The following is a 13566-nucleotide window of genomic DNA, read 5'->3' on the forward strand; positions in this document are numbered from 1 at the left end:
CATGTTCGCTTTCCTCTAACTAAACAAATATTTATCCTGTTAAAATAATTTGTAAATATTATTGAGTTTATTTTGTTTAGTCTTGCTTCAGCTTGTGTGTCATCAATGATTTCAAGTTGTTTTTTTCAAATCCGGGTCCTATCACCAGAACACTAAGACTTATATTATTTTGTTTCTGATTTCCGAGAGGGACCACGATTATCTGTTACGGAAGAATAAGCACTTGTTTTGTGTAGTGTTGTTTTTTTCTGTAACATTCTGTAGAGGATCGTCGGAAGGTTTGAGAGTATTTCACTCGGAACGATCGGCCAACCGCATAATGTCAACGTTGTTCGGCACTCAACACTTTTACACTTCTGAGCCGTTTATCGCTTAAATAGAATCAAAAGAAAAGCTTAAATAAGAATATAAATGTATATATATAATACACATCGATTTGTAAAAGTTATCACAATAAACAGTAAAGTTTCTTCTGTGTTTGAAAACGCACAAGTAATATGAAAAGCGTATAGTGCAATAATTGTGCTTTAGTGGTTTTGCGATACTTTTAGTGCGTAAACCACTAAATCAAAAATAGGACCGTGGTTGTTAACATAACCTAACTTGACCTAAAAACATACATGTTCTTGTTTGAGACTAACTAACCTAAATTTTAAAAGACCTAAGTATAGTTTTTTAAAATTAAAAATGTAATTATAATAAGGGTAAAAATAAATCTAAGAAATAAAAAAATGTAATCTTTCCTTTGCAGGTAAAATATTGAATCATCAATATGTCTTATGATAGCGGATTTTCTGTCTCTTATCAACTGATGCTTTTATCCAGAACTTATCGATTTCCCTTCATCACCATTCACTCTTCATTAACCATTATCACTATCCCCTAGCCACTTGAAAAAATAGTGTAAAGTACCTATGAATATATATTTTTTTTTCATTTGAGTAAAGTCCACAAAAATGTATTATATGATAAAAAGCTCCATACGGCTATTTTTTATTATTAAAATTATGGTTTATTTTATCATTTGAAAAGACATTATAATATTATGATAATTTTGTTTAGTTACCCATCCTCACTTATAAGACCTAACTCGTATTATTAAATTTAAATATAAATTTAGCTAACATTATTAATATATTACTATGGTAATAATATTTTATCAGTAATTCAAAATGTTCCTCAGAATTATCACGAATTCAAAATCGATACTTTCTAAGTTTCATTACCAAACTACAAAAAATATATATAATTTTGAAATGGTTTCTAATAGACTAGCTTTGATTTGGCAGGTCATAACTAAAATTTCTAGCATGCCGGACTGATTCCTTTGAGAGGAGAAGGGTGGCTATTTTTTTCTCTAAATAGTCGTTCACTAAGAAAAAGAAACTGCCAGTAACCTAGTGTCGAATTGGCGCGTCTACCGTGTGTAGTCATGCCTTGTCCTCAACACAATCTTCGTCCGCGATGCACTTAAATGAAATGAAATTGTGCGACTTTTTTGTCCTTGTTATGCCTACAGATTTTAACAATTTAAACTTGTTACAAATAAAGCCAACGTATTTCACTGCGAAATGCTCTTTCAACATTTTCACGTAATAAAACCAAATTGTTTCATATCGAAATAACAGTTTGCATTAGTCGTCAACCGGCATGGTCGTTCTGGTAGCGCGGATATTGTGTTACACGTCTTATTGTAGTTACTAATTATTATGCTCAAAACTATATTTTTTCTTTTGGTTTTAATGCTATGCAATTCGATAACTATAACAGCCAGCCCCTTCTTTTCAATGCGACTCGGGTTAATGCGTCTTGCGGTTCATCGTTTCACCCCTTTCCCCCCTTCCCTTATAGTCGTGAGTTTTCGATATACCATGTGAAATGTAGAGATCCTGTATAAAAGGAAACCGCAGACAAACATGTATCTCGGCTGACAAAATTACACGCCAACATAATATTATACATACATATTATATACATTCACAGTCTGCCGAATAAAAGTTTTGCAAACAACGATAAAAGTCCCACAGCAACAACGACAGTTGTACATTACAATAATAAACCAATCCAGAGCTAATAAAATTACTGGTAAACGTATCGCTAGTTAAATGTTTATAATACTCTCCAGACATAGCAGGATCTGTTTTTTTTTCACAATCCCATATTCCTTTGTCAATAACATATATTAAACTAGGTATTTACTGTCATTAATCTTGTTTTGCTTCGTTCCAGATAATAATATAATTGGTGTACGAATCGTTTGTAGATTAACCAATTAAAACTTTTTTTGGTGTCATTGGTGTTTTAAAGAGCATTACAATTTGTGTCGTAAATATTTTGGGTCATGGTTTTTTTTTCATCGATGAAATACTATACTAAAAACTAAGTTAAAAATTTAAACTGTTTTTTAATTTCTATTTTAAAACAGTCATTTGGGTATTTAAAAATCTGAAAATTCGGATTTTGCCCAATGCTTGAGTTTATTACATAAATTTAGTTTTACAAATATTTTTGTGGTTTTCTTATATTTACATAGTTGTATACAAACTATCACAAGATATACTCAGAGTATTATTTTTACTGATCTTCTCTACCAGGACTTGTGAGTAGTTTTACACAAGTACTGTACAAATATTATATAGTATACTTTGGTAGAGGTATTTAATGATGCACCCGCAAGTGACACATACTCATCCATTCGCCTGTACTTGTATGCATACCGTTTGTTTTCTTCAATATTAACTTAAACAAAATACAATATTATATTTATACATATACCAATGGTTTATTTCTACTGCCTTCGGCGGCAGTTGGACAATATAGTTATCATATAATATATACTTATTACATATACTATATACTAATGTTTCACCATACGATCAGATTTACATAATATAATGTAATGTAAGTACATTTCTCAGATCATCGAGATACGGTCTGTGTAGATCATAAGATAATATGTTAATGATTCACATTCTTCTATATCGGTGATTAGATCCAGAAAATCCAGAAGGGCAAGTTTAAAACGTGCCTACAACACTGATACAATGGCGAAGCACCGCGTTTAAACGCTGTATGAACTATATCAGGCGATCAGGACAAAGAGGGAAAAAACGCTTTAGCCATATTATAATAATTACTGTTTGAGTTAAGACACGTCAGTTTCATAAAGTCTAAGTAGTCAATTATGGAAATGAAACATAAAAATTGACGATGTACCGCGAGCGAAAATAATGGAGAAAATATTAAAACCAAACGATAAAAGCCTTTCAATATAATAACACTTAATAGCCTACGTCGTTTTGCTATAAAGGAGAGCTTATTAAATAATTTAAGACAAAAACAAACCACTTTGTTATCGGCCATCTTATAATATTTGTTTAAAAAATATAAAATTACATTTTTTTCGTCGATAACATAAAAAATAATCATTGAACTCGGGACAAGTCAGTTACACAACAGCCTGTATAAGGTTCTCAACAACATCACTTCTAAATACGGAAGTGTCTCGGCGAATCAATATCTCCAGTGGATCACTCCAGACGTCGTTGAAATCGCTCGAGGCTAATACTTTTTTTTTATATCAATAACATTTCTTAATAATCTCTATAAATTGTATTGAAGAATCGTATTATCACAAAAAGCTATCCTCATTGTATTGCACTGTGTAATCGTCATACACTCATAATATAATTTCCTATGTACATTTTTTTATTTTTATTAAGAAAGGCTTCAGCAACAAAGATTATTAGCCAATAATTGTCTAATTTTATATTGTTGATAATTTTTGTTTATAGAAATAACTGTTAAAAGAAAATACTGTATTTTAAGAGGCCGCCACATGTGAACCTAGAAATATTATATTAAGAAATTTTGAATTATTAATGAACCAACTACTTACAGCGGAAGTCATAAATACAAAATAATTATTCGAGTAATTTGTATTTACCATAGAAACTGTATTATTGTGTGTTGATTTAAGAAATCTCGTGATCTTTCTAAGTATTGCTCGTATTTTAGAAACTTTTTTCACTACATCTCGTCTTACAACTGAAAAAAAAGTAAAAAAAAAACAAGAAAAGGAGACACTTTATTCTTGGAAATACCTTTGAAACTCACCACCTCTGGTTAGAATTCAATCCGTTAAACGGTTTGCAAGCGCGTAACGACAATGTACTCCTTCCCTCGACAATAATGGCGATATTTTTTTTGTGGTTCAGTTGCTCTCTTTCTTTTGTTTTAATAAATAAGTTTAAGTTTTTTTTTTTAGAAAAAGTTTGAATTCCTAGTAATAATAGTTATTGCGAGCGGACAAGATAATTGTTTTTATAGCCGTCAGCCTGGCAAAAGTTTCATGTAAAAGAAAAAACAGTATTTTTCTCGCAAAATGAACGTCATCAGTATTCTCTTATACATATATTAGTTGTTTTTTTTTTTAATGGAAAATTCAATTATGTCTCAAATTTATCGGATTGCGTGAATTAGCGGGTTCGGCGATATTCCGAAAACATCGTAATTTCAAATAAGAAGAAACGCTACAAACGTTGTTTGTGGAGGTTTCTGAGAAATAATAGCGTAAACAATTTCCTTACCGGGTGACCTATATATTCTTTTTATTTAAATATACGAAATACTACAATGTTTGACCCAAAAGAAACATTTTCGTTACTTTCTTCTATCTAATTTTATGTACCTACTCGTAAACAGGCGAAAAAATTATACGAAATAATATTATGTTTGATTTTCGTACCTACCCGTGCAATTTCCGTTTAAACACTCGAAGACGCATTGTTAATAAAACATACCTACGCGTCTCGCCGTTATCCAGAAACGTCCTGTAGGCGAGTGCGCGAGTAAGAGCGTTTTTTTCTATTGAAATTTTGACTTTGTCTACCACTTGCAATCGTAAACGAAGTCAAACATAATCTCGGTGATACCGGCCGGACGTGCAGTACATTATAGTTGTGCGGAATACCTGAACGGTGCAAACTTCCAGGTCACAACTTTTTTGGACCACGTTTTCAGTGCCAAGTAAATTTTAATACAATCGTAGTTTATTCACCGATTAATCGCACGTGCCAAGATAAAACGCATTAATTAAAATTACATATGTTTTCACTAAAAAAATAAATGTCCATAATAATTTATTGGTGTTTAAAGTAATAATAATAATAATATAAAATATATTATGTTTATCTTTTAAAGGCTATATAAAAAAAATGTTTTTCATAATATCATATTTTGTAAGCCTAATACATACTTTGGCATCGGTCGTTACACTTTATACATATAACATAATATTATAATATCTACAGAAGTCTCGAGAGAAGGGTACTCTTAATATTTTTACAATATAACTTAGATTCGTCTGTTTGCATTACGTCATGCGATATTCGTTACAATAGATTTTTGAATTATCTTTTATAAACAAAATAAGTAAGTATGTATATGGTATTTTATTATATTCTAAACAACATTGCGCGCACTTATGAGAATTTAACATCAATAACTTATATACAATGGCATTGTTATAAAGATTAGCCTTTATTACATGAAATTAGTATATTGCACGTAAAACTATATAGACAAGCTTTTTTAGCTCATATAAACGATAACGCGAATGTGTATTTTATTTTGTTAGTATAAAAACGAAGGAGATGTTATTCTGTTTTTATGATATCATTTTTCACAGCTCTAGTCAAATAGTCAATATTATATTAGGTAAGGATACACATTTAACTGAGACGTCAAATATAATATATATATAATATTATATATGTATATATATATGATGTACGGCGGAACTCTTTTTATCTTGTTTAGAAAATGTTCTATAACGCGTTTAACCGCATATTGTGCATATATTTTATATAAAATACGATAAGCTTATGGTTAGTTGGTTTTCTCTTTTTATCGATTTACTTATAATGTTTCGACTCCATTCCAAAAGGAAAATAATATATTATTTCGCGACTTAAGTGTACGTTATATATATCATGACGCATTCTGCATTATTCTAATAAGAAAAACATGTAAGCTGTATATAATACTTTGTTGGACTGAAAAAATGTTTTAACTAGGCTTTAGAAGTAGTTCGAGGACGAGAAAAGCGGGAGATTTAGGGCAACATTTCAAAAGCCATTATTTTACTTCAACGATCGCAGCGGTCAACGAAAAAATAGTTAAAGAGGATTCTGGGGAAATAAAACGATGAAGATTTCTACTTCTTCGCTTTATATAATTATAGGTATGGCGTGCTAAGTTTATAGGGAGAACGGTAAAACGGTGAGCCTACAATAGAAACGCCGTACAATACTTGTATTAGCCAAGCAGAAAAAAATGTTCGCTATTGCTCTTTTCCCGCCGCCGTTGCCGTATAAATTCCACATATTCATTAAACTAATAGTGTACTTACTACTATAACCGTTGTCTGTCGCTTTGTTGTTGTTTGCCGACCTGGGCCGCCTTCTACTCCGCCGGGTGCAATAACCTTCGGATTGAACTAGAGCGGCGGAAGGGCAAGAAGGATAGAGGGGAAGAATACTGTGGCAAAAGAGGAAGTCAGGGAGGAGAGGAGTCTACGTCGGCGTCGGCGGCCATAAAGTCGCCGATGGTAACTCCATGAATCGTACATGGCGATAGGGACATTAGCAGTAAATTCGTTTGGGTTTCCCGGGTCGGAATCAAATGTACCGGAACTGATTCGCACGACCCTGTGGAAAATTGTCAAATTGAATGTGTTTTAGAATTTATAATAATAATGTTGTACAACACATACACTCGGACGTTGACAGCAGTTGCTTAGTACCAAATTCTGAGGCTAGATTTTTAGGTTAGGCTAGTTTAGTTTAGGAACCTGGTAACCCTTTTCCTCGAAGAAATTGAAATTGTATCCTAACAAAGAAATGACTAAAAACCTTATTAGCAACCAAACCTATGAACTCTATAATTTAGCCAATTTTTAATTAAAAATACGTATTGCATTAGACTTGAATGAATATATAAATATTATATGACTTATTTAACATTAGTAAATAACTTCTGTTAACACAGTTAAAATTTACCATATTATTTATTTAGATTATCTATAAACTGTAGGCGCTAATGTAGAAAATTGCAGCGTTAGCACTTCTTAGTTTCCCTAAATGGCACATATAATTTTAATAATTTTCAGTATAACTTAAAATATTAATTAATTAAATTATTCGTTTTCTTAAAATATAACTATCTATTTTTCAAATTTGTAGCCAAGTGTAAAGTATTATATTGAATTTTGTGCAACAATATTCGTTGCATGTGAAAATATCAACTGAATATTTACCAAATATACTTCGAGTTTTAGAAAACTTTGGACATTTATCGTGTTTATAACATATCTATGTTTCAATGTTTTCTGTACATCTGACGAAATGTGTTTTTATTTACTTTTTGACCCATATCACCGTAAAATAACTTTTATATTAAGTTTATTGTTTGTGCTGGTATCTTTAATAACAAAGTGTCCACTGATTGTGAGTTCTTATGATGGCCAAGGAAGGTGTAAAACTCATGGGAGCTCAACGGCAACTTGCAATTCTTTTGTGTTGTTAGGACCCTAATTTAATATGCAACATGGCAAGATTAGTTTTATTTACTTTTTTTTTGTTCCTAAAATTTTTTTTTTTTTAATTTTGAAAAAAACACTTTTATTTAGTGTCTAAAATTGTAAGTATACAAGTGAAAATGGTCGAGTTGATTTCACACGGAACGACCCTAAACGGCTCGACAAACGTAATAAAGTAACGAGATCTGGTAGATATCTTTTTATACATTACCTATATTATATTATGTTTGTACGAAAAGCGTTATTATATATTTTGTTTGGATTCGAGTTTTTCTCGTGCCCACTCGCACACCCGGTACGGTACGCGCATTGTTCGCGTCCTATAACACACAGTGTGCGTTACTATAATACCGTCGGCTATTACCGCCGATACACTATATCGTTGTGTTTCTTCTGTACAATATGTATCGAATTTCGAAGCGGCAACTTGGGCTATGGTCGTTTAAGGGTTCTTCCGGTTCTATCGCCATCGGTGCTGTGTTGTTGCTACTGCTGCTTATGATGCTGCTGCTACTGCTGGTGCTATTGCCGTTTAGTACCGTCACAGATGTGCCACAATGGCCACACTTTACCACCGCCGTTCGCCGCCGGTGTATCGATCTGCAATAACCCGAATGTGTTTTGGCCGACACCGCCGTCGCATCCCGGTCCGAAGACCATTTTATCATTGCCCCTTCCGCCTCTGGTCCGAATACCCCTAAGCGCCCCTTCACTCTCCTACGTCATCCGTCCTCGTCCTGTGTGTGTGTCCGGGACGAATTACCCGTTTAACATGCCCTACCCCACCTGGCTGGCTAGTTTTTTTTTTTACCTATATCATATATATTCACTCTTTCGCGTCCCTAATAGCCATATATCGTAAAAGCGAGTAGATGCGCTCCGCGTGTACTTAGGTGATAAAAATAACGGTAAAAAAATAACCTTTTTTCCGCTTCCCTCCCCCGGCGAACCGTATCCGGACGACGCTCGACCATACCACGCGTGCCATTATGTGTTGTATGTATTGTAGCTGCGTTGGCGTCGGCGGTTGTTCAGACCCTTATAGTCTCTTTAAATATCATCCCTCTATCGCCGCGGCAGTTAAGTTTTATTTTCAACTTATTTGTTGTGTGTAGACACGCTCCCGCACAATACTATATATGTTTATATATAATATGGATATATGGATATATATGTATATTGTACATATATAAATGATAAGAATGTAAAACCGATGACCTCCTTTCCATTTTTCTCTCCGAAGAAATATCCTCAAGTCGGTCGTATACATTATATACATATATTATATTCAAACTTACGTTTTCTATGTTTTGTCGAATGTAATGTAAACATTCTTACATAATTTATTTTTTGACACTTATGGTTTTCCATATTATTTACTAATAGTGCTACTCCATCCGCTTGTCTCAATCCAATGCTGGAATATTTTCTGTTGTCGCCCTTGGGATGTTTAGTCAAACACCCTATCCTTTGCTATTAAAATGAATCTTTAAGTAGTCTTAAAACGGGCCTTTCCAGTTGAGCCTGACTCTCCAAATGTATTTTTATCATTCGAAAAGATCTCGTACATTTGAGTTTTATTATCTTTTTTAGGTTTATTATTCTGTTTTCGTCATTGTCTTAAATCCTGCGTGATAGGCTATATTCCGAAAACAGTATAAATATGTCATACAAAATACATTAAATGTTCAGTACGGATAAAAAGCTCTAATAACTATAATATGCGTGTACAAATAATTGTAATTTTAAACTAGGAAAAAAATTTCAACCAAAGCTAACAATAAACATTTCACCAAGATATTTATAAAAGGTATTAGGAGTTAGATCTTGAAAAATATGACTTGCCAATGAAAAAAACGCTTTATAAAACCTCTCTCGAAATTGTAGCGTTCATTGTTATAGGCTTAAACTTTTCTTTTTATTAAAAACTTTTTATAACGTTACTGTTTTATTTGTTGGCGAGACAATATTCATTTTATGAAAAGATAAAATATAATTTCTTATTTAAACATTTGTAAAATAAATCCTTTGTCAAGTATTATGCGGTTGATAGAACTGATCATCCAATACCAAGAAAAATATATTATGACATTGCAATTTTAATTATAATTCGTTAGCTCTTATTCTATGTACATTTCTCAATAAAATCTGTATTCCTTGAAAATAATCCAGAAACACAATTAAAACAACTTTTTGAAAAATAGTTTGTTTTTATTTATTACTACATAGTCTTAACTAACTAAACGTATAGAATTATACTTTAGTACGTCTGACCTACGATCATCATATTTTTTTTTAGAACATACATTTTTATTTAAATTGAAACTTAAAAGGATTTTTTTAGTAAGTTTAGTTGATGTTATAACCGTTTATAACGAACATTTTGCAGTGTTAGCTTTTTTACAGTACAGAATAAAAATTAACGTGTACAATATACATGCATAAGCAAGTAAGGCAATATTTCTTTTATTCTGGTAAATGTTTTTTTTTACATTGTAAAAATAACCACCAATGTAAAGTGATATATTATTAATATTATTATTACACACGATATTAACATAGGTGTAATTTTTATTCTTTGTTTTATTTATATTATTTTTAAACTATAATAATATAACTATATAAAAACTAAATGCAAAATTTGTGATTTGAACTACTACCCTTTTAAAATGTATTACTCTGTGAGTGAAGTTAAATCAAATGTCAATGTTACTTTAAACAAACATCAATTGAAGTTTCCGTTTTCAATAAGAAGTAAGAGCGCACGATTTCAAGATTACTGCAAATAGACTTAACATTTAATCGATAATTCTACTAGTTGTGGTCAGGTAACATATCATTATCCTGCTTAATAACATGTTAACTAGATCTTTGACCCTTTTCGACCCAAGTCCCAAACCCCAGAAATATATATCATTGTATTAAGATAAATCTTTTGGAATACGTTCGGCGACACATACCGAACGACCTTTTGGCTCATTAATTATTAACGCGAACATGTCTTACAAGACTTCCCCGAAGGCTCGCTCGGTCGCCTTGTAACTTGTAAAATAGACCCTCTCTCATAGGACTCGGACAGACTTCTATTAAAACAGAGACCACTTCCTTGGAGAACTGGCGTGCATGATTATTACATGTCGCTAATAATATTAATATGTTCCTGTGTAATACTATTATATAGGCACATAAAGTCGCGTACCATTCAATATTGTCTTAGCATATTATTTATGCTATTATATACGGATTTTCTTTTATTAATACGGCATAAGTTACCGTTAATGCGAGCGACTGACGTAAAAACTATCCATTCGTCCTTGATGCTTGTAACGACGAGTAATACAATAACATTGACTTTAAAAAGGTATTGTGTTTGGCCTTTTGCTAAAGACATTTGTGCATACATACATAGATATATGTATATATATCTGTACATGTGGTTATGACAATACCTATGTATCCTGCGGGGCGATATAATAATATATACAGTTGTGAACGCGAAATGTCTCACCTCGGATGATGCGGTTGTAGGCCGAATATTCGTTTTCTTAAGTAAAATTTATGACTCGAAGAGCCATAAGGAAGACCCATTTCATAAATATCATACTAACGTGTTATGTGTACGATGCTTTCATCTAAAATTGATTTCCTTCCTGCCGGAGAGATATTTCGAAACATTTTTTATTTGATTTTATTTTACTTTACTTCGATTTTTAGGGGTATTTGTGTCGATATACAAAACTAAAAAAAAATACTTGTCAATTTATTTTAAATGGCGTGTCGACAAAATTAATAGACTCAATTTCATTCAGAGTTCATACTGAAATTTAACATTTAAATACCTAATAAATTACATACATTGCAGTACCCAACCGCCGAGTGACAACTGCACATGGCGACGATTTTATACGAAATGATATGATATATTGTTATTTTGAAGTTGGCTGATACTAATTAATTGTTATTTTTTAACATAATAAAACACTATTATTATGTCTTGTGACTATTTTTGTATTAGCCTATACACGCAATATTTTAAAAAAGCACTGCGCATCTACCATTCTATTAGTCGCACGGATGATCCACATAAAACAGGTAATAACAATAATACATTGGAGCTTGTTAAGTACAAGCGTAATAAACGCATAATCATAATATTGTGCGCTGATGTGCAACCCAAAATCTGGCTTAATGATACCAATCACTCTCGCTGGAACATCTTAATATGAAATTACAAACGCGCTCAACCTCTTGCGAATCATTATGGTATAGGCTTTACTTGCTTCCAATATGATATTTGTAAACATCAAACAATTTTAGCTTTGCTGGAAGTGTATTATTATTAAGAAAATTGCAAGTGAAATAATAAAATGTAATACAGTATGTTACGTGCATTTTTAGTATTATTACAATATATTTAGATAATGTAGTGTAGTGAGAGACGAGTGTTTTGATGAGTACTTAACCAAAACAATAATACAAATTATCAATTTAAAATATATACTGAAAAAAATTACAACTAACAATGAATAAAAATTAATTTAATCGTTTATTAGAATAAGCTCCCAAGAATAATATAGGAACTCGTGAGCCAGTTCTATTATACTATAAATATTATATATAATATATATTATTTAAAAAAATGAAATGCTTTTATTTAATATAAAACAAAACATTTATAATATAACACAAATTACTATACATTACATTTTATCAGATTTTTATTAATTTTATAAATAAATCTATCAAATTCTTGTGACTATATTATAGTTTATAAATCAAAACGATTGATGACTAATAGCTAGACAGGATGGGGTTTGCTAAGTTTTCTAGCTATAGTTTACCAGCTGTCAAACTTGTAATCTCTAATTTAATCACTGTCATACACATGGAATAGGGTTATAAATTCTTGAAATATACAGTTTACCAATATTATCTGACTTGTAAAATAAGAATCATATGGAAATGAAGGGCTGCGGGGAAAAAAAATCAATGTCAATTTTTCAAAAAAATGAGATTTTGGTATCAAATTATTTGTATTGACGTATTGTATCTTTTATGCGCTCGAACCAGGGAAAAAACAGATTAGTTGAGAGTAACGACCGCCGGAAGTTTAGGCATACAGGTAAAATGTACTACGTTTTGAAATTATAAACATGATTTTCTCAGAATGAACAAAAATTGACATTGATCTTTTTTACCCATAGCCCTTCATTTCCATATGATTCTTATTTTACACGTCAGATAATATTGGTAAACTGTTTATTTCAAGAATTTATAACCCTATTCCATGTGTATGACAGTGATTAAATTAGAGATTACAAGTTTGACAGCTGGTAAACTATAGCTAGAAAACTTAGCAAACCGCAATCTATCTTAAATAATAATTATTATACTATATATCGACCATATGGGACTCAACCCGTCTATTTATATAAGTATGTTTTAGTCATAGCCCAATATATATAGATGTTGTTCGACGTGTGAGTAAGATTTACTGTCTGTCACATAATATTAATGGCATTTTTCTTGATTGGATTTCTTGAAGCTTACTTGGTCTATTCAGTTGTAAATAGATACAATTTTTTTTTTGTGGGAAAAAATCCGATACTTCAACTGATATTTTTATTTGCTTTATCATAAAATAATTTGTTTTTGTATTTTAAATTGTTCGAAAAGTAGGTAAATTTTTAACACATTAAAAAAATAATTATTATCCGAACACCAAAATTTGATACGGAGTTATTTAAATCATCGTAAATAAAAAAAAGTTAATAGTCATGACAGTAGATTGGATTTATGGTGGGGACAGCTTATATTGGGTTTGAGGTACTTACAATTCTACAGGAATTATTACATATACTTGAAATGAAAGTGATAAAATCATCAATAAATAATTGGTAAGGTAAATTTCTTTAAGTGTTGGCCCAATAAAGTTTCCTTCGGGTAAGAGTTGATATAGTCTTGCT

General features: G+C 31.5%; 1 protein-coding gene across 1 annotated transcript in view; it reads left to right on the forward strand.

Annotated features, from left to right (window-relative positions):
• The window catches only part of LOC126833719 (leucine-rich repeat-containing G-protein coupled receptor 5), an 88986-nt gene that overhangs the window by 38789 nt on the left and 36631 nt on the right, over positions 1-13566 (forward strand). The gene's annotated exons all lie outside the window — the stretch shown is intronic.

Source organism: Adelges cooleyi, unplaced genomic scaffold (genome assembly GCF_023614345.1).
Source record: "Adelges cooleyi isolate 19-005CV unplaced genomic scaffold, UGA_ACOO_1.1 ACOO_flye_CR_arks_rails_tigmint_CR_PRNA_2, whole genome shotgun sequence".
Lineage (NCBI taxonomy): Eukaryota > Metazoa > Arthropoda > Insecta > Hemiptera > Adelgidae > Adelges > Adelges cooleyi.